The following is a 22,728-nucleotide window of genomic DNA, read 5'->3' as shown; positions in this document are numbered from 1 at the left end:
CATCTGGCTCCTCTCCTCTTAGCATTATGTAATGAATACCTGACACTTCCATAGCACTTTTAGACCAGCTGGTACAGAGCAGGTAGTGGTGGTGGATGGCCCAGGGACTACTGCCTCCAGATTCAGGGTGGCTGCTGGTGACTAGTGTGATGGTGGGTGGCTGGTCAGGCAGGCTGTCATTGCCTCCACCCAGCTCCAGCTTGTTTTCCTTGCGTGGGATATGGTGATGGAAGGCTGTAGAGTGAAGGGCTCTGAGCTAGGAACCATCAAGGCCGCTGCTCCTCACCATCTGTGGTCCCTCTGACCCTCCTCCAGCCTCCTCTTACAGAACGCCTCCAGACCCACCGCCTCCAGACCCTGTCCCTCTTCCAGGCTCTGCTGTTATTCAGGCCCCTGGCACTTTGCCAGACCCTTCACTTCTCCAGGCCTCACCCTCCTTCAGATTCCACCCCTTCTCTAGGACCTGACGCTCCCCTCCCACCCCTCCTTCAGGTCCTGCCCTCTTCCAGGCCCACCTCTTCTCTTGACCCCACTCCCCCATAATCTTAGTGATTCTAAAATTGGTAACTGGAATGGACACTTCCTACTTGAGAAGATACCCCATGTGGCTATTTCCTCCACATTCCCAGGGCATGTTACGTGTAGCTTTTGCTTCTCAGAAATGCTCATCACACACAGAAACACACTTACACTACTAAGCACTGGTGAAGAGTTTAGTGTGGGGAGATCATTGTCCTTAATTACATTCAGGTACATTTATGACATCACAAGCGCTATGGGACTCTGTTTTTCTCTTTTCCTTTATTTCTTCCATTTCCCTTTTTATGTATTAATCATGCTACTATTATTTAGAGAATTAGTACCAATCAAGTTATTTTAACCATTAGTACATTCCCTGTAATAGTAGGTAGCCACAGACCACATTCTTTCTTAGTTTCTGTTTACTTCTTAAAATTTTAGAAAGCAAATATAATCTCTCTAGTCTTCTGATGTCCAAAATGTTGTTTGTTTTAGCTAAAACAACTAATTTTTCTAACCCTTCTTTAAATATTATTTATGAATCTTTATTCTGCAAAACACTTTAGCCTTCACAAAAGGTGTCACAACCATTTGAGGCAATAATTGCTGCTCACTGGTGCCAGACTGAACCTGAAGGACCCACTCATCTTCTTCTTCCTCCCATGTCCTAAAAGCTGAGGTAGAATGTTTGTGCACTGTGCTTGTATATGAGTAGCAATGCAGAATGGTTGTTTATATAAGCATCACCACACACACACGTGTATACGGCATTATGTCATGATTTTGTGATAGCTGTGATGTCACTGCACAGTAGGAATATTTTAGTTACATAAAAGTCTTATGAAACCACCAATGTGTATGTGGTCTAACACTGACAAAAAGATCCTTATGTACAACATGACTGAGTTCATTGCCTCCGCACTATTTTTACTAATAGATTTTATCTAAAAAAAAAAAAAGACAAAGTTTTAATTCAGCACACAGGTCCCTGTGTTACTCCTTTACCAAGAGAATTAATCCCCAAATACATGCTGGAAATTGTTCATTAATAACAACCTTATCTTTCACTACTCTGTGTCTTTCCTTATTTTATATCCACTATATATAAGTCTATCTCCTTTATCTGCATGGCAAAATCTGAATTTTCTGTGGGACTACAGAGTCAAATCCAACTTAAAAAAGCAATAAAGTGATGCATCCTTGGGTATTTCATAGAGATTTTCAGTGGGAGATAATGATAGGATATTTTAAGAGTGTCTGCAATAGCCAGAGAATGTGAGCACAAGGCAATATTCTTGAAAACCCCTTATTTCTGACAAACCTATAGCCTATGCTGCTGAGAATATCAGCAGATTACTAGGAAGATTGTTAATATAAATGATATAAATGCTGGCATATTTGTGCATATTTTACATCTTTAATTGCATGAAAATAAAGTTTCTATTCTATAGGCTACTTACAAATATATTATTTTCCTACTTTGGGCACAATATGCTTCTAATCATCAATTTTAGGAAAGTGGAAAAAATAAATATTTTAATTTCATTTTATTTTTGAATGATACATAAGAACATAAGAATAGTATAATGGTATAGCTCAATGGTATATGTTTTCCTCTTAGAACCATCTTCATACCGTCCCAGGGATTTGGTATGTTTTATCACTCTTCTCATTTACCTCAAAGTATTTTTTTTTATTTCTCTTCTGATTTCATCTGTTATCCATTTATTGATCAAAAGTATTTTATTTAGTTTCTAGATGTTAGAAAAATTTCTTTTTAACTTATCATTGATTTCTAATTTCATTCCATTATGATCTAATACAATGCAAGGTATTAGCTCTATTTTTTTATTTTGTATTTGTTAAGATCTTATTTGTGGCCTAAAATATGGCCTATTTTAGATAATCTTTGATGTGCTGCTGAGAAGAAAGTAAATCCAGTCATTGATAGATGAAATATTCTTTAGATGTCAGTTAAGTCCAAATTATTAATTGTTTGTTTTATTGCGTTTTTATTTAGACTTTATTCTGGAGGTCCTCTCTAGCTACTCCGCTTCTCTTGTTCACAGTGAAGGGAGAGGTTGAGGGCAGCTTCAATGATTTATGGATAGTAGTGGTTACTGTGGTGGGATAATCATGCAGTAAAATAGAGCACTGGGGCATTCAGCAGGAAGCAGTTTTTATCATTGCCAACAGTGGCCCAGTGGGTTGATATCCAAAGGCTGAACCTCAAACATATTGAGGCATTGCCTTATATACTTCTTGCAAACTCTTTTTCTCCCCCATAACGTAGTACACCACTCTGATCAGGTATTCTTATCCTGTAGAGTTACAACAAAGTTGTGAAAACATCATACATTACTGAGTTATGACAGAGTCATGACAGATTTATGGCAGAGTTGGCATGCACACTGAGTGTGCCACATTGTCTTTTCTTTTTTTCTGGGAGAGCTCCTATCACACTCCTTCTAGAAGTTCTTTCTGGCTGGATTTTTAAGAGGTCCCATTGTAGGGGACTTTCCTCTGGTTTAATTTGCAGCTTTCTGGGCATGGGAAGACATTGTGCTGATTTAGGAGGGTGACTGGTAGGCTGATGGCTTCAGAAGGTGGCTGCAGAATCCTGGCTCAGCTTTCTTTTCACACTTTAGTTTTAAGCTGTTGGCACTGTTTGAGGAAGATTCCTGTCACCATAGTACTTCAAGTTTCATCTGTCTTTCCAAATTTTTTTTTTTTTTGGTACTGGGGATTTAAATCTATGATGCTTAAGCACTGAGCCACATCCCCACCCTTTTTTAAAAGTTTTATTTTCTTTTCTTTTGAAGATGAGGTCTTGCTAAGTAGTTTACAGCCGTGTTAATTTCATGAGGCTCTCTTTGAACATGTGATCCTTCTGCTTCAGTCTCCCAAGCTGCTGGGATTATAGGCAAATTCTTCTACACTTTGCTTCAATCATTTTTAAGTGAGTGAGCTTGAGAGAATGTCCCTGCACCACTTTCTCTGATTCCCCTCCCCATTTTTATCCACCATTTCTTCTTTTGGAGGAGGGTGGTTTAGGGTACTCAACATATGTTTTCTGCTCTAGTATCCTATCTTCCAGTGTCTTTGGGTTTCAGACAATATAATATTGAGTTTTAGAGCATTTATTTTATCACTTACCTCTCAAATCTGCCTTTTCTTTGTTGCCTCCTTTCTGTGATGTGAGGAGATTGGGACTGCTAACTCAGTTCTGCCATACTCCTCCCACTGTTCAGCCTCAGCAATTTAGCAAGATTCTAAGAAACTTAGCAAGAACGTTGGGTACCATAGAATGATTTTTTTCACTGCCAGAGCACAACTTCAATTTTTAAGGCTTTCTTTAAAAAGTATTCTGCCATGGAAAAGAATTATGTGCTGATAATATAATTATTAGAAGGAACATGAAGAAACTTGGAATGGAACAGATACTTTTCTCCAAAGCAATTTCTATGAAGTATAACTGAAAATTACACATTTAAGGAATTCAATTAGCAGTATTTGTTTTGATCAGTATTAAACAAAAAAAATCTTACAATATATTTCAAGATTTTAATATAAAAAGTTATGATCTTTTAACTGTGATACATCAAATTCACATTTAACTCTAAGTTCCAATAGTAATTCTTCAAAATCCTCAACTGAGATATGAAAACAACAAAATGTCTATGCCATGTGGTTATATTTTATAACAAGCTGAATGGTAAAAATTACTGGAATTGTCAACTATATAAGATAATCATATATTCTAATTCATTATATAGTCTTGAAAGAAAGGTAATGAGAACAGCTGTTATATGAGTTTTACTTTTCTCTCAAGAAAAGATGGTTTCTATTGAAATCAGAGCAAAAACATCCAATGTTGAATGTCAACATTTCTTTTATTTTTCTATTTGACCAAGTGTTATGATTTAAACGTAGTGTCCCCTAAAAGCTCACATGTGAGACATTGCAGGAAGGTTTAGAGGAACATCGATTGTGTTATATCCCTAACCCAATCAGTGACTTAATACCTAATGGGATTAACTAAGTGTTAACTGGAGGCAAGTGGGATATGGTTGGATGATGTGGTTCATTGGGAGCGAAATTGTGGGGTATATATTTTGTATCTAGAGAGTAGAGTATCTCTCTCTGCTTTTTGATCATCAAGTGAGCTTGTTCCCTCTGCCACAGTCTTCTACCATGATGTTCTGCCCCTCCCTAAAGGCCAGAGAAATGGAGCCTGTGGTCTATGAATTAAGACCTCTGAAGCTGTGAGCCTTTAAATAATTTTTTTTATCCTCTACCATCTTTTTGGGTCTTTTAGTCACAGCAGTGAAAAATCTGACTAAACCAAGTATTAGCTAAGTATTTTACCGAAAATGAGAAAATGGTTGCTTTCTTAGTCTATCATTTTCATGTATGTGACAACATTTGGAAGTCTGCTACAAAATCAGGCCAAATTGATTTTCACTATCAAGGTTATCCCTGCTGGGTGTTTGCACATACCTGGATTCTACTACCACATAGGGAGATAATCTACATTCTCCAGGAAATCCAGAAAAGGAAAAACAATACACTGTTCCAATTTTTCTTATCATAAATGAGCTTAGTTCCTTACAACCAGAAGATTAGGACAAATATTTTTTTTACAAAGTCCTTTAATTTTTAAAATGATTTAATTATTAGGAATTTGGCAGTAGATCAACATGTTAATTCAATTGAAAAAAAAATAAAGCATTTTACCAGAATTTACTTAATAAAAATCAATACACTTTGCTTATTTGCCAGTTGTTTTCTCCTTAAGTTGCCCCAGTAAACTAATTTGTAGTGTGATAATATAGTAAACTATCCAATCTATACTACTAGGACATTTGAAATTGCTATTTTTTAAAAACTCAGTATTAGCTTTGCAAGTTCTAGTGCTAATTAGGTGGGTCTCTGCCACCATGGGAAATGCCAATCATGTTGGTTTTTACTTAAGTGCCTCATCCCATTCACCTACTGCCACAGTCTTTTCAGCATGCCTAAGATACAAAGTTGGTAAAAACCAGTTCCAGGTTGAAGGCTTTTGCAGTTCATCAGTCCATTATTTGTTTCATTTTTATCAGTTGTTTCCTTTTACTTATAATAATAATTATAAATTATTACTTCAAGTAATAATTTATACTTTCCCTTTTACTCCAAGAAAAGGGAAACATGGTACCCTTACAACATCTACCTGGAATGTTTGAGAAATAAAATCATATTTCAGAATATATATTTATATTATACGTATAGAAAACAAATGAAACTAAAGTGGCTACTACCGATCCAACATAATTGTATGAATTCTTATAAACTTATAATTTCCACAAGTATGTAAACATTGATTCTCATGCTTAATGATAAATCATGCTAACAAATTTTTCCTCTAAGAAATATTATGGTTAATCCTTGATTATATTTTTACTTAAACATAAATATAGGATTTTTTATGCATTATTCTTTTTATTCATAATTTCCCTGAACTGACACATACCATTAAAATATCGATCTTAAACAATTACACATGTAGAGATTTTTTTCTGAGATAGGATTTAGAGTTGATGACTTAGAATGAGCTATGTTCATTTATTTTATGACTATTTCTTAAAATCCATTCTGTAAAGTATATTCTTCTGATTACTTTTATTTAATTAGATGCTAAATAGTAACTATTGCTCTCAAAATGTATAACTTAAGAATCACGTTTAAAGTTATACTACATAATAAGAATGATGCAATTCAGTCTGATTTTTATGTAAATATTAAAACATTATGTCCAAAGTGATCATGGTTAAACTAATAACTAAGGGAGATATATTGTTTAGGTAATTATTAAGTGATAGCTGAAACTTGGGAATTAAATATTTTGGGGAAGTGCTAGAGATTGAGTCCATGGCCTAGCTCATACTAGAGCATGTGCTCTACCTGGGAGCTATATCAACAGCCTTAATTTAAATCTTTAAAAATATCTTCAGGGCATATAATGTATACATATGATAGCTTTGAGGAACATCATTGAAACTTAGACAAATAAGTTGTTATTGAATAATTTGTTTGTTAAATTTACTGATTATCTACTATGAGTCAGGCACTGACTGTTGAGTGCTAGGGTTTCCAGAATACAATAATAAAGGTCATTTAAAAGATTGTTGTGATTATTTAGGTAAGAGGTGAATCATCAGAGATACTCTTGACTAGTGCTTGAGTAATGGGCTATATTTTCTCCACAACATACATGTGCTGAATTCAGAAGGGAAGGCGATGATAGTTTTCTATGTTGGAGGAGACAAAAAATACAGACTTGATTTGCAAGTATTTTGTGTTCATAGTTCATGAGCTTCTTAAATACTTTCAGTATTTTAAACAATACCTCCATCAAGATATACAAAATTTCCATCCCAGAAACTTCTCTCTAGTCATTCTCAGTGATCATCATTAGTCACCTTAAACATAGGAAACTACCATTGGCTTCCACTCTTAACTCTATCCCTGAACTTGAACAGAATCATAGTATATGTAATCCTTCATATTTGACTTACTAGCCCTACATTGTTTTCGAGCTTCATCCATGTTATTATTTAAAACAGTAGATGATCCCTTTAATGTCTGATTCATTTATTCATTTACCTGATGACAAACATCTCCAATAGAGTTTAGAGCTATTATGGATAAAACTCCTATGAAGTTTGAGTACAGGACTTTGTTGTATATAAGACATATGTTTATTTTCATTTCTCTTGGAATGCAATGGCAGTGTCAGAGTAGACACATGTTCAGCTCTTTGAAAATGACCACATATTTTTTTTTCAAATTCCTTGTAAAATGTTTGCATATCACAAGGTTTTCGACAGCTATACATCCTTATTAAAATGTAGTATTCATGGGCTGTGGCTGTGGTTCAGCAGTAGCACACTTACCTGGCATGTGTGAGGCAGGCACTGGGTTCAATTCTCAGCACCACATATAAATAAGTAAAATAAAGATCTATCAACAACTAAAAAAATTTTTTTTAAAGATTTAAAATGTAGTATTCAACCTTTCAAAATGTTTTCTATTTGCTGAGTATTGGCATCTCTTTGTGGTTTTAATTTGCATTTCCTGAAAGTCTAAGGATGTGGAGAATATCTTATTTGCTTTTAGACATTCATATATATTCCGTTGGAAAACATCACTTAGCCTTTGTGCATACTTATTGGATTGTTTCTTTTTCACTATTGATTTATAAAAATTGTTCGATATTGTAGACACAAGTCCTGTGTCAGTGGTAAGTATTACAAACTTTTCCTCCCAGGCACTGCCCTGCCCTGCCCTGCCCTGCATTTTTAATTATTATATTCGATAAAGAGACATTATGTGTTTTTCATGCTCACTTTAGATTTATTTTTTAGTAAACTTATTTAGAAATAATTTTATCTCTATATAAAACTATAAAGATTGCATACACAGTTTCTAGATAAACCTCATCTAGTGAGACATTAATCTTAATGACTTAGTAAGGACTGATAATTCCTTCTAAGACACCTTTCTCAACCCAAGGTCACAGAGTATGCATTAGACTTTATTTGATAATAATTAATGTATTAGCATTTTTATTTAAATTCATGATTTGTCCTGAATTAATTTTATCATATGGCTCCTTTTTCCATGCATTTACTCTATTGTTTCAGTGTCATCAATTAATATCTCCAAATATAACTGAATCTGTGTATTTTCTTTTAGTTCTATTCATTTGCATGATGCATTTTGATGTTTACACTCCTGGTATTGCAATATATTCTTGGTGGATATACTCTGTTATTGTTAATGAAAAATTGTGGATAAAGGTTTTATCACTGCTAATTTTCCCTATTTTGAAGTCTACATTGTCAGTATTAACAGAGCACTAAGCTTTCCTTTGGTTGCTGTTTGTAAGATATATTTTCCCAAACTCTTTACTTAGCAAAGGTTTTTAGGCTTATTGTAAACCTAACGATATTGGGCCCAATTTTTTTAAATTAAATTAAATATATTTTTACTTGATACATAAAGACCTAAAAACTGTACAGATTAATGATGTACCCTGTCATGTTGGGATCTCATTTTTGTATTCAATCTGATATGCTCTGCTTTTTAATGAGTGTTTATCATTTTTGCATCATTAGTTTTCAAAAAGTCTTATTTGTTTTGTATTTAAAAAACTCTTAATTTTTTCTTTTGACTTTTCTTTTTTCGCCTTTTTTTTCACTGTCTTCCCAATGATTGTTTAGGAGAGAAAAATTGTATCTATTACTGTAAAATGTTGTGCCTCTTCTGCTATTCCTTTAATATGAGTGGTTTAATCAATAGTTAGGTGAAGTTTGGGGTAAGTTGTTGTTATTGCTACTTTTGATATAACACTGACTTCAAATTGCCCCAGTGGTGGATTTCCGATTCATTCGACTTGGTGTGAGGTCAGGAGTGTTCATTTATTTTTCAGGGTCCTCTTTCATCCTGCAACTTTTCTCCAAGTCGCTGCTTTACCACGAGGGACATCTGTCTCTGTCTTGGCCATTCCTCTAGCAAGCGATTCATGTTGGATGTGCCTTTGTGAAAAGCTGGTAGTGTCTCGTTCCACATCAGTCTTAGGTATGTCCATCATACTTGAGCCCCAGAAATAGGGCGTTTCCAGCATTTCTGTCCCCTTCCCTCATGGAAATCCAGTTTTGTCTTCTATCTATGACGGATCAAAGTTGGGAGGAAGATTTCACCCCCTACTTCAGTGGCAGTAAACATCTCCTCTTTGCTTTTCTCTTCTTTGCTTCAGAGCAGTATCCCTGCCCCTCAGTCATGGTGGACAACTTCCACTTCTCTCTTCTTTCAGTGGCAACCAGCCTGCTCTCTGCCTGGGACAAGGAACACAAGGAGGGTGACTTTATATGTTTGTTTTTGATTTTTGCTTCTTCCTAAGTGGGGAATAGTTTATACTTCATATGAGAGTTCAGAAGAAAGTCATTCCCATGCCTCTCCTTCATCATAGCAGATAATCACTGTCTGGCTCCTCTCTTGAAGGCAATGTCTTATGTCAGTGACTCAGCCTTCAGTTTTCACTGGTGCATCCAGGGAATGCCAAAGAAGTGCTAGCAAGTCAGCATATTCCTGTGGTGCCTGATCTGGCACATTAGCCAACATTCAGAGCTTAAACACTCATTTTTTTTCAGACACCTTCTCCTACCCATCTTTAAGTTTGTTTTGTATTTCTGTGTTCTTGTACAGATGAAATAATTTGTGTGTCTCATCTCTTATCAAAGGGGCTCGTCATCTTTTTGAGTGATATTCAATCTGTTTTGCTTATGACAGAAATTTTCTGATGAGTTCAGCAAAGTGTTAAGACTGTATACTATGTTTTATTTTTTTCTTGTTAAAGACAGAACATAATTATTTTGTTTTTTTAGATATCCTAAACTGATGCAAAATCATATAAATAAATCTTATTTCATTTTCAATTTGTGTAGTATTTCAATAAGATTAATTTTTTATTGAACCTGTATCTAGTAACCCTTCTAAATCTTATGAAATCTAGGTTATTGTCCTTCTTCCAAGAATGGCAGGTTAGTGTTTTAATAAATCTAGAACATTTTCACATTTAATTTTTCAAATATTTCTGCCTCTGGGACTTGTTAATCTCTTTTTCAATCTTTATTTGTGCTTCAGTTTATATATTTCTGAAGAATTTCATCTTGATTTTATAAAATCTGATCATTTCTTCGATTTCGGTATGACGATTTTTAGTTCTACATTTTAAAATTTATGTCTCTCTCTAATTTACTCTTCTATAAATTCCTAAAATACTTAACATGTTTGAAAAGTTTTCTTCTGAACTCTAGATAGGGCAGAGGGGTGGGAGGGGAAGGAAGGGCACATGGGTAATTAATGATGGTTGAATATGATGATCATTATTATCCAAGTACATATATGAAGACACAAATTGGTGTTAGTATATTATGTATACAATCAGAGATATGAAAAATTGAGCTCTATATATGTAAAAAGAATTGTAATGCATTCCACTGTTATAAATAAAAAAAAAATTTAAAGTTTTCTCCTCTTAATTGTAACACATGTATAATCCTAATGAGTCTGCTTCTATTAACTATACTTTTCTCTAGGTTTATACACAAAGCACTTAAAATCAGCACACTACAATGAGGCAGCCATATCAATGTTTATAGCAGCTCACCTCACAATAGTTAAACTATGGAACCAAACTAGGTGTCCTTCAACAGATGAATGGATAAAGAAATGTGGTATATATACACAATGGAATATTACTCAGCCTCAAAGAATGAAATTATGGCCTTTGTAGGTAAATAGACAGAACTGGAGAATATCATGATAAGTGAACTATGCCAATCCAAAAAACCAAACGCTGAATGTTTTCTCTGATATGTGGATGCTAATTCATAATAAGGGTTGGCGGGGCTAGAGAAGAATAGAGGTAATTTGGATTTTACAGAAGGGAGGAAAGGGGGTCATAGGAATAGGAAGGTTAATAGAATGAATAGGACATTATTACCCTATGTGCAAATATGAATTCATGACCTATGTAATTTCACATCATGTACAACTAGAAGAATGAGAATTTATACTCCATTTATATGTCAAAATACATTCTACTGTCATGTATAGCTAATTAGCACCAAAAAAAAGAGTATTATTTTCTCTACACTCTGTTTCCTAAATTCTCCTGTTATTTCCTAGGACTATTATATAGTGTGTATTGTGAGCGAAATATTGTAGAAATAGGATTTTGTCATCTTTCTTTAATAAACATCAAATTTTGTTTCAGCAAGTTATAATTGGCAGTTACTGTCAGATCACCTTTATGTTCTGGAGTTTGGTTTCAGGTTTTTTAAAGTCATATTCCTTTTGTTTCTGCCTTTAGCCCCAGAATATAGAACATATTATTGTTAGTGATTTCTTACTAAATTTTGTTGCATCTGAAATTTCTTTGGAAGTACATGGTTCTACCATATTCTCTGACTTAGACTACTTGAGCTCTATTCTTTATTTTCATGTATGGGTAGCTTATGCATTTTCTTCTCAACTTTTTAATCTTAAACCTTTTACTTACATCTTTATTCCTTGTGGACTCTCTTGGCGAGTATGCAGTTGAATGGTTAGCAAAATACCTGCAAGGAGACTTCAGATTCTTCAGTTTCTTCATTTGTTAGATTTCCCCATCCAATTTCAAGCATTCTAATGGCCTCAAATTAGAAATTTGTCTACTTAATGGTGTTGCACTGGTGGGGCTTTTGTTCTTTCATTGTGCATCTCACCCCACAAACAGAATGGAGAGGTGATTAGTTCCTTTGTTTCAATTGCCTCTTTTTCACTCCATTAGTGAGGAAAGTATTTCTGCCTTAGGGTAATGGCATTAACTGAACACATGATACCCAGCATGAATAGATGAGATTTACAACAGTTTATTAGTCATATATACATTAATGAGAAAAGGACACTGCAAGCCATGCAGGACCACCTGAGGATTGCACTCAGGAGCAGAATTAACTATAAGAGTCTCTGGTTTAATGTTAATCTTCTTCTCATGCTCTTCGTCCCTACTCTGTTCTTAGTTACTCTCCTTATATAAAAGAAGACATTTGGCATTTGTTTTTCAGGGATTGGCTGGCTTCACTTAGCATAATCTGCTCTAATGCCATCCATTTCCCTCCAAATTCTATGATTTTGTCATTTTTTAATGCAGAGTGATACTCCATTTTGTATAGATGCCACATTTTTTTATCCATTCATCTATTGAAGGGCATCTAGCATGAGAAGAAGATTAACATTAAACAGGGATGAGAGGTGGGAGGGAAAGCGAGAGGGAAGGGAAATTGCATGGCAATGGAAGGAGACCCTCATGGTTATACAAAATTACATACCAGAGGAAGTGAGGGGAAAGGGAAAAATAATACAAGGGGGAGAAATGAATTACAGTAGAGGGGGTAGAGAGAGAAGAGGGGAGGGGAGGGGAGGGGGGATAGTAGAGGATAGGAAAGGCAGCAGAATACAACAGACACTAGTATGGCAATATGTAAATCAATGGAAGTGTAACTGATGTGATTCTGCAATCTGTATACGGGGTAAAAATGGGAGTTCATAACACACTTGAATCAAAATGTGAAATATGATATGTCAAGAACTATGTAATGTTTTGAACAACCAACAATAAAAAAAAAAGAGTCTCTGGGAGACAGGTGGTTTTTTATCATCATGAGGATGGAGTGAACATGCCTTCCAAAGGAAAAATGTGATTGGCTTCTTGCAGAGTGGCAGGACCCCCAAACCTGCTGTTCAGCTATGAGAAGGACCTGTGCCTGTTATCTTTCTTAAAAGTCCTGGTTTGGTTAGGAGACCTTATAATTCAGAGCAAAGTTGAGAGTGAAACTTATGGGGAGACCATCTGTGGCCCTTCTAATTTTGTGATAGACAGAGGCAGCTCATAGTATTGGAACATAATTTTAGGCCTCAAACTATGTACTTGAAGCAGAAAAGTCAGTTAAATATGAACCTTATATGGAAAGAGTTATACAAAATGTGATTCATTGTTTTCAGAGGTTGCATACCTTTTAGATTCTACCAAGTCAGGGTCAATTTACAGGGTGTTCAAGTGCGTTTTAATTTACATTTGGCTAAAAAATTGCAATTGTTTTGGGAGGATGTTTCTGTCCTCTCCAACCTTTGTAAAAAGATTTTTGTGTCATTGATTTTTATTTCTCAATATTTAATATGAAAATATGCAAAAGTATAAAAATCAGAAAAATCACACAGGAAGCACCTAGTTTTTTACAGCTAATATTTTGCCATATTTGCTTCATCTACAACCATTTATCTGTCCCTCTTTGTATCTATCCATCAATCTTTCTTTACGCATTCAGTGTAAGTACACTTCACACTTATGAACATGTCTTGAAAGTAATTCAATAGTATTAGCTGCAAAACTGGATGTAAGATGTGCAAAAACACTGAAGTCACGGTGACACTGTAGATTTTGACATAACAATCTGGAAGGATGGAGTAATATTAACCCAAAAAGAAGCATTTTTACATGTGGCAATATAAGAAGCATGGTACTTGAAGTGTTTAATTTTACAATCCAGTTTAGACATCTATGAGTTATTTGGCTACAGATACTAATAAGTTTTTCTAAAGATGAGGTTTAAAACTAGGTATTCATGATTAACTTGCCTTTCCGTGTTCTATCTTCAGCCCAAGCACAGAGTCTATCTACATTTGTTGGATGAATCAATAATTTAATTGGTAGAAAAATATATGCGAACCTATTGCCTTGAAAAATGTGTTAATTTGAAATCATTGCGGATTTTCATGGGAGAATATTTCATCAGTGTAGAAAAGTAATCTCAATTTTTTTATTACTATGGTTTAGATAGGTATCTTCCAAAGGCTCATGTGTTACAAACTTGGTACGCAGTCTATGGCACTACTGCAAGGTGGCAAAAACCTTTAAAGGTGGGTTTTAGGTCATATGGTGCATACTCTAAAAAGGATTGTGGAATGCTGATCTCCTTCTTTCTCCTACTTCCAGACCTCCAGGAACTGAACAGTTTTCTCTACCATGTGTTCCTGCTGTAGTGTAATGCCTTGTGCAGTCTCAAAAGCAATAGTGCCAACCAACTGTGGATTGAAACCTCCAAAATTATGAGCCAAAGCAAACCTTTTGTCTTTTTAAGTTGACTATATCAGGTATTTTATTATAATAATAGCTGACTAAAGCAGTTACGATCTGTTTCAATTACTTTCAAGGATTTCTATTGATATAAAAATTTGTTTTTTGATAAATATGTCTCCTTGTATTTAGAAAAGATGAATACATTTGATAATGTTATCTGATAGTATTTTTTTCTATTATGAAGTATGAGTCAAAATGTTAATTATTTATTTGTATCAGTAATTATGTTTGCAAGCTCCTATTTATTAATGATACATAAATTCTAATATGGATTAGTGTCCATTTACAGAATTCTACATAAATAAGTCAATAGTTTATTTGTTTTCATTTCATAATTAGATTTTCTCTTTGTCTTCTTCTAGCATGTGTGTAAATAACAATATACTTTGTGGTAAATAATTTTTCAGATGAGACCAAAGGTGAGCAACTACATTATAAAATATCTTGTATTCATTTCCATATGTAAATTTGCATATTACAAATATAGAACATTGTATGAGGTCAATTTTTCTACTTAACCTTAGAGGATAAATTTGACCTACATTTGACTTTGCTTTTTTATAAAGTCTGTTGTCTAATGGCTTATTATAAATAATGCCTTGAGTAATATAGTAATATTGCCAGGCTCTTTTTAAAAGTCACAAGAAATTCTTATTTTGGCATTGTAATTAACATTTTATTATTAATGCAATAACTGGAAAATACTACTGTAATTGTTGGCGGTGTTGGTATTTTTGACAGCTCTCCTGATTTTGTACTCAAGAGAAAAATAACACCTCATGTTTTCCCCTTTGCATAATTAATAGACAGTGTCATTCATCATATTTTGACTGGTAGTGTATGATGAGGTCAAAAAATCAGTCAATATTCTTATTCTTTGATAATGTCTGAACCTGACATCAAAAAGTTCTCAACAAGAGGATGAAATTTGACAGTGATGTATTTTTTTGTATTCAGACTATATAAAAACTTTCATTATAAAACTTTTTTTAAAACTCTACCATAGTAATTGTTTTTGGTATGATAATTTTAAATATATTTAAAATGATAATCTTAGTGGGAATCATTCTGTTCCTTGATTTCCAGTCATTTCTTCAAATACATTGCAATATTGACAGTCATCAGGGCTATTTTTTTCAGACCCTTTAACACATTTCAATGTCAGAATATGTTTTGCTTTGGCTGACTGTCCCTGTACTACAAAAGCTTTCGAAAGACAGGTTTGCCTGTCTCGGAGGAATTTTAAAGACCTGGAACATCTTCTACCTGTCAGTTTTTGTCTATAATTTACATTCTTAAAAGGTGGGTGGAGATGGGCTTTTTTAACTTTTGTTTCTCAGTGGCAACTTGATTCAGAAATCTCTTCTTGCCAGTAAAATAATATGTATTTAATTGACATATACTTGACCAAGTGTGACTCTATGTATGATAAAAGGTAAATGGACTTTCAGGGTATTTACAGTCACTTCTAGAGATAATAACAATGAAGAAGTTAGTGCAAATAATTCTCATTTCATTTTAGGAAAATTAAGGCATATTAAATTGGATCATTAGCATAATAAAAATTGATTTTATTACACATTGACTTAATATTATATCTGTTATAAGATGATACAACTTTCTGAAACAATAGTTTTATTTAAATGTATGTCAATTAATAGTCTGTAACAATGATATATCATTGAATAATTATCATCTATAACAGTATTTAAGTAATTTTTAGGACATTATATATTTTTTGCTCTATGGCATAAAATAAAATATTTTAGTCTATAAATTGAATTAAGGTGACATTCTCCAAACACTGTATTGTTATAATGATGCATAAAATTTATGTATTAATTGACTTTACAGAGACATAATAAAGCAGATTTTGGTAACATTTTTCATATTTACTTTTTAAAAAAACATGCTATAAATTATGTGTGTTAATTTTACTTTTATACCTTGATTTTGCTTCTGTAACTGATCATTTTTGCATTAAATTGAGGTTTGTATAGTTCATAATAATACAAAATATGACATAGTTTTTGAGTTTTTACCCTAATCTTTTTTTTTTTTTTGGAGGGGATTCTGGGTATTGATCCCAGGAGGCATTTAGCCACTGAGCCTCACAAAGCCCTTTAATTTATTTATTTTTTGAGACAGGGTCTTACTAAGTTGCTTCTCTAAGTTACTGAGGCTGGCTTTGAACTTGCAATCCTTTTGCCTCAATCACCCAAACTGCTGAGATTACAGGCTACACCATTGTACCTGCAAGTTTTACCCTAATCTTAAAGAAAGAATCCAGCTCAATCAATCTAAAGAAAAAAGAAAAAACACAGAAAAGGCATTTTTAAAGTTGTATTTATATTAAAGTAGAAAAATAGCTTTTTTACATGTGAAACTAGATAGAAGATTAAAATTAAGAGTACTCATTCGTTTTTCACTTTTTGATCTAATGAAAGTGGGAAAGAAAGGATTCTTAATAATACTATTCATCTCTAGAAATGTGAATTATTTCTTTTTATTACAAAAGAGATGAAAAAAAATTAAGAAGAATTACCACTGAGCTGAGATATCCCATGGAGATCAGCCAAAATGACGAACACTGTTGAAGAAACAGGAGCAATGGTACATCTGCTCTGATCTTCAAACCTATTTTTAAAAGTTTGCTAAAATAATTATTATTAGAGCAAATGATTTATCATAATGGTAATCTGAAAAAAATTGTATAAGTGGATTTATTGAGAGTCACATAGTCTACAGAAAAACTTAGGGAATAGTCTGTTAAGGAGCTATCGTAGCCACATTTTAAAAATCTGTATATGTGTTTCTCCCTTTTTTTCCAGGGGGCAGAAGAACTCTGTATTGAGAGATCCTCCAAACACTGTATTGTAATAAAAATATCTCAAACTGTACACTTTCACATTTTTATTTCCCATATGGAGTTGCCCTTATTGGCCCAGCATCAGAGACTTTGAGCTCTCTTTCTGTGACCTCTGGTTTCTCTCCATGTCAAAAAACACTACCTATTATTAGGTACTGGAGAGACAATGCAGTTTGCTTTTCTTTGTGACACACCTGTTATTTGAACATCATGACAGCAGGAGGATTGCTCCAGAGAGGTGGGAAGAGAAAATCAGTTATATTTTTCCAAAGAGTTCTTGCACTATGAGGACATTCAAAGCAAATTTACATATGACCATTTTTTTTCTTTGTTAAATCATGTTTACTTAAAAATAATTGCAGTTTATCCAAGGCACTCTCCATTTTTTCTTACATAGTTTATAATCAATGATCTAGGAGAAACTTCTCATTGCTTTTACTGTGTAATGCATAGGTACCTAATGGGGAAGATTCCATGATGAAAGGTTTGGATCGCTCCCTTGCACACACCTTCAACTCCCTTGCCCGTCTTCTAATTTTACTGTGCATCACCAGCTTCCTTTCTTGTATTTATATCCTACTCTACTGCATTTAACCCAGATTTAATGCTCTCACAGTCCCATGCTGTTTCTCTATTCATTTGGCTCAGGGATAATACACCCTTAGTATTTCTCTTCCATTCCACTGGCTCTTTGGTAAGTCTACCTTTGATGCTCTTTCTCTACTTCCATAATCTCTGAATATTGGAATGCCAAAGTGCTCAAGATTTTTACCTATTTATTTTCTTACCTGTATACCCTCACTGCCTTTATATTCATAGTCACTTTTAATCTCTAAACATAATATATGTAATAAAGATTCCCAAATGTGTATTCCCATTTGTGTTCTGAACACTAGATCTGTGTGGTCCAAGAATTTCTATGATATTCATGTTGTATATTTGCAGTCTCCCTTAGTGCCTATTAACTTTTTTAAAAGTTACTAATGAAAAGTTTTACAAACAAGGTAAACACACAATGGTCTGAGGTGGCTGCATTAGGAAACCACATTGATATATATGGACCCTAGGCTCTAGGAAGAATATTGAACTGACTTTTTAGCTGGAGAAACTTTCTAGCTTGTAGCAACTAGGCACATATGATTATTATACAAGTGAAATATGCATCGATAGGGAAAGGAGAAATTGAACTCTTTATTTATTTAATTTCAATTAGAATTTTCACTGGCTAGTGGTTATTGTATTAGACAATATATAGTTGTACACTCATTATTTCTAACTAATAATTCAACCTAATCTCTTGAATGCCTATTATACAACATAAAACTACCACTGCTTCTATCTCAGCTGTATATAATCAGAAAAATTATCACTTTTATTTAAAAATTACATCCAGAATCTGACCATTAAAACCATCTCAACTGTGACCACCCTTGAAAAAGATGACAATAGCTTTATTTTACTTCATTTGAAATTATTACAATAGGCAGATCATTGGTGTCCTGCTTCTATCTGAACTGCATGCTGTTTTTCTTACCAGACTACAAACAATCTCAGTGCTCTGGTCAGAAGTGTTAAATGGTTTCCCATCTCACCAAGTGCAAAAGTTGGGTCTTTCACAATGACCTGAGAGGTCTTAAAGGGGCTGTTCCCTTTCCTTTCCTCTCTGGTCTCAGGCCTTCTACTCACTACTTTGTGGCCTCTGGGTTGTTTTGTTTTGTTACACAGCTTGGCTTGAGCTTCCATGAACATATTAAAGATTCTCCAGCTAGAAAATCAGTTCAATATTCTTCCTAGAGCCTAGGGTCCATATGTATCAATGTGGTTTCCTAATGCAGCGACCTCAGACCATTGTGTATTTACCTTGTTTGTAAAGGTTTTCATTAGTGACTTTTTAAAAATGCCAAACAATGTTCCATACTTCATGTTTTTTTTTTTTTTTTTTTTATTTATTTTTTTTTTATAGACCCTACGACCTCTAATGTTCTGTACATGCTATGTAATTCCAGGATTTTTTCATCATTCTCCAATCACAAGATTTGTACAAAATAGATGTTATTCCTTTTTCTCAAGTCCTTTTGTGACTCTGTGAAGTTTCCTATTCTTTGTGATTCATGTAAATAAATGATATGTTCTGAAGCACAAGTTAGAGACTTAGTAGTATTTCTTCCTTAAATGTTAGATACAGTTCACCCAATGAAACACATCGGGGCCTGGTTACTTCTGTTTTGAAAAATTCTATTGTTTAAATATCCTTAATGGATATAGGCCTTTTCAGATTGTCAACTTTTTCTTGGGTGAGTTTTGGCAGATTATGTCTGCAAAAGATTTGTTTCATTTCATCTTGGTAATCAAATTTGTGGGCAAAGAGTTGTTGATACCATTTTTTTTTTATCATTTTTAAGGGCACAGGATCTGCATTGGTGTCCTCATTTATTTCTGAAATTAGTCATTGTTTCTTCTCTCTTTCTTATTAATGAGGCTATATACTTTTCAATTTTATCAATCTTTTTTGTATTCTTGACTTTATTGATCTCTTCTTTTCAATTTCATTTATTTCCTCTTTAGTTTTTCTCTTATTTTTGGCTTAGTTTGCATTTAATTTATACTCCTTTTTCTAATATCTTATGTAGAAATTTATGTTATTATTGTATTTTTACCTTTTCTAATCTATGTCTCTGGTGCTAAAAATTCCCCTCTAAATTCAAGTTTCTTTTTTATCCCACAAATTTTAACAAGTTGTATTTTCCATACATTCATTTCAAAATATGTTTTAATTTCTCCTGAGATTTATTCTTTGATCTTGGTGACATGACCTAGAAATTGACCCACAAAAAAGTAATCATGCTATTTAATCTCCATACGTTTTGGATTATCTTTCCATGAATAATTTCTACCTTAATTCCATTTTTTATCTGATAACCTTGTATAATATTTTATGCTTTTAAATTTTTGTTTTATGGTCTAACTTAGTGAATGTTCCATGTGAGTTTAGAAGAATATGTAGTCTTCTATCATTGAATGAAATAGTTTATAGATATTAGCCACAGCCAGATGAGTGATGATATGTTGAAATTGAACTATATCTTTAATGATTTTCTTCCTAATGCATCCAACTATTTCTGATAGAAGAGTGCATCTCGTACTTTGATGTTCAGTGCCCATATACATTAAGAATTAGATCATGTGGAGGATTGACCTCTTTAACTTTATGTAATTAAAATATCTCTGATATGCCTGTATTGATATTTGTTATATTTCTTTGAATGGTATTTTTATTTTTACCTTTCAGTACGCATTGTAATTTTTCCTGATAGTTGGGATATAATGTACTTGATAAAAAGAACCATTGTTTTACAAAAGACATTTAATTATGTAGTAGTAAAGTTTTGGATGATGGGAAGTGTACTATATAGTCCTGTCAGAGTTTCTGTCAATTCCAAAAGGTACATGTTGAAAGTTAATGATAATATGATAATTAAGCTCATGACTTAATTGCTATCAAGCCTTTAAGAGGTATTATATTACATATCTTCTTGCTTTACAAAGGACTTAAGTTACTTCTTAGTGTCCCTTCATTAAGCTTCAGGAATACCTTTAACATTTCTTGAAGATAAATTATACTCCCTAAAAATTCTCTTAGATTTTGTTTATCAGGAAATGGCTTAATCTGTCATTTATTTTTGTGGATAATTTTGCAAGATAGAGAATTAATAGGTTTTTTTCCCCTTTATATTTTGACTATAATTCTACATCCTTTCTTCTCTTTGGCTTCTAATGAGAAATCTGCTGTTAGTCTTATGAGAAATCTTATATATGAGATCAAAATACTATTTCTTACAGCTATTATAACTCACTCTTTGCCATTGAATTTTAACAATTTCAATTATTTTACTTGATGTAATTTGGTGTGTACCTCCAAATTATATGATGCAGAGTTTGTTGAGACTTTTGGGAATATCAGTAAAGTTTTACATCCATTTGGGAGGCTATCAGTCATTGTTTCCTGAAATATTCTGTCTCTTTCATTTCTCTCCTTCTCTGATTCACAATATGTACATGTCAGCTTTTCATCACTGTAACCAAAGTAACAAATGAAAACAACTAAGAGGAGAAATTACTTATTTTGTTTCACAGTTTTAGAATTTTCACTTCGTGGATGGCTGCCTCCATTGCTCTCAGCCTGAGTTGAAGAAGAACATATGTCAGAAGAGTGAGGTAGAGGAAGTCGGCTCAGTTCATGATAGCCATAAGGGAGAGAAAGAGAGAGAGAGAGAGAGAGAGAGAGAGAGAGAGAGAGAGAGAGAGAGAGAGAGTGAGTGTAGAAGGAGCCAGGGACAAGATACAGTCCTCAAGAACATACTCCCCATGATATATGTCCTCTAACCCTGCTCCACCTGTCTGCAGTTTCCACCAACTTCCACTAGTCCTTTTAGTCATCAATAATAAACAAATAGGTTAAAATGCTCATGATCAAATCACTTCCCCAAATCCACAACTCTGAACATTACTGAATTGGAGATATCCATGTTTTAAATCTGGAATGCCTCCCAAAGTCTATAAATCAAATCCCGCCCTCCTCTTCCCAGTGGTTCTTTTCCTTGATCATTATTATTTTTTTTTGTCATTGTGTTTCTTTATTAAATGAACATATTTTATAATTCTGCAAAGCATGAGTTCTTTGTCATATGCACCCACTGATGTCCCTTCTTAGTTAACCTCATGGTCACAAAAAAAAATGGCACAAAAATTTTCTTACATGCTTTGATCAAGTAAGTCTCCCAGTCTGCTGAATAATTCTGCTTATATATTGAGATATGTTTCCCTTCTCTGCAAGACAGGATATAGCTTTGTCTCTACTTTCTACTTTTCAGTACCTCAAGATCCACTAGAGTTGAGTGATTAAGGATATCTAAATTTTTCCTAGGCTTCTGGGGATATCTTAGGGTTTTCAAATCCCCCTATTTATATTCCATAACCCAATTTTCTCTCTTAAGTGGTTGGCCAACCCTTTGCTCAACTAATTGATAACATCATCTCAGACATTTGCAATATTAACAATTTTTCATGATGGTTTTTGATAAATTCCCTAAAGATAGAGCTTTTTGCATAGAATAAGCTGAAAGTCATGTTAAATAACATCAAGATCAATTCAAATAGTGACAATTCTTTGAGAGCAGGGCTCTTAGAAAATTTCAAACCCATCTGTCCTTTCCAAGTTCAATTTTTAATAGTGACTATATTTTAAAACTCTTGTGCTTCAAAATTCTTGTGAATATGATGAGAAAAGAATGGGCTTTGAGTAAATTAAAAATCCACAAGTGAGCATGGTGGTACATGCTTATAATCCCAGCTGCTAAGGCCACTGAGGGAGGAGAATCACAAGATCAAGACCAACCTCAGCTACATAGTAAAATTCTATGTAAAAAAAGTAAGTAAATAGACAAGCAAAGAAATAAACAAACAGTCTGGGGATATAGCTCAGTGGTAGTACATACTTGGTTTCCAAGGCCAAAATCCCCACTATTAAATTTTTTTAAAAAATTGTCAAAAACCTATTCTTACCAAACTTCAATAATTTTTTCTTGAGTCATTACTTTTATAGAGTTATTAAAAT

Source organism: Spermophilus citellus, assembly GCF_964194105.1.
Source record: "Spermophilus citellus genome assembly, chromosome: 1".
Taxonomy (NCBI): Eukaryota; Metazoa; Chordata; class Mammalia; order Rodentia; family Sciuridae; genus Spermophilus; species Spermophilus citellus.
This window is presented reverse-complemented; position numbering follows the sequence as displayed.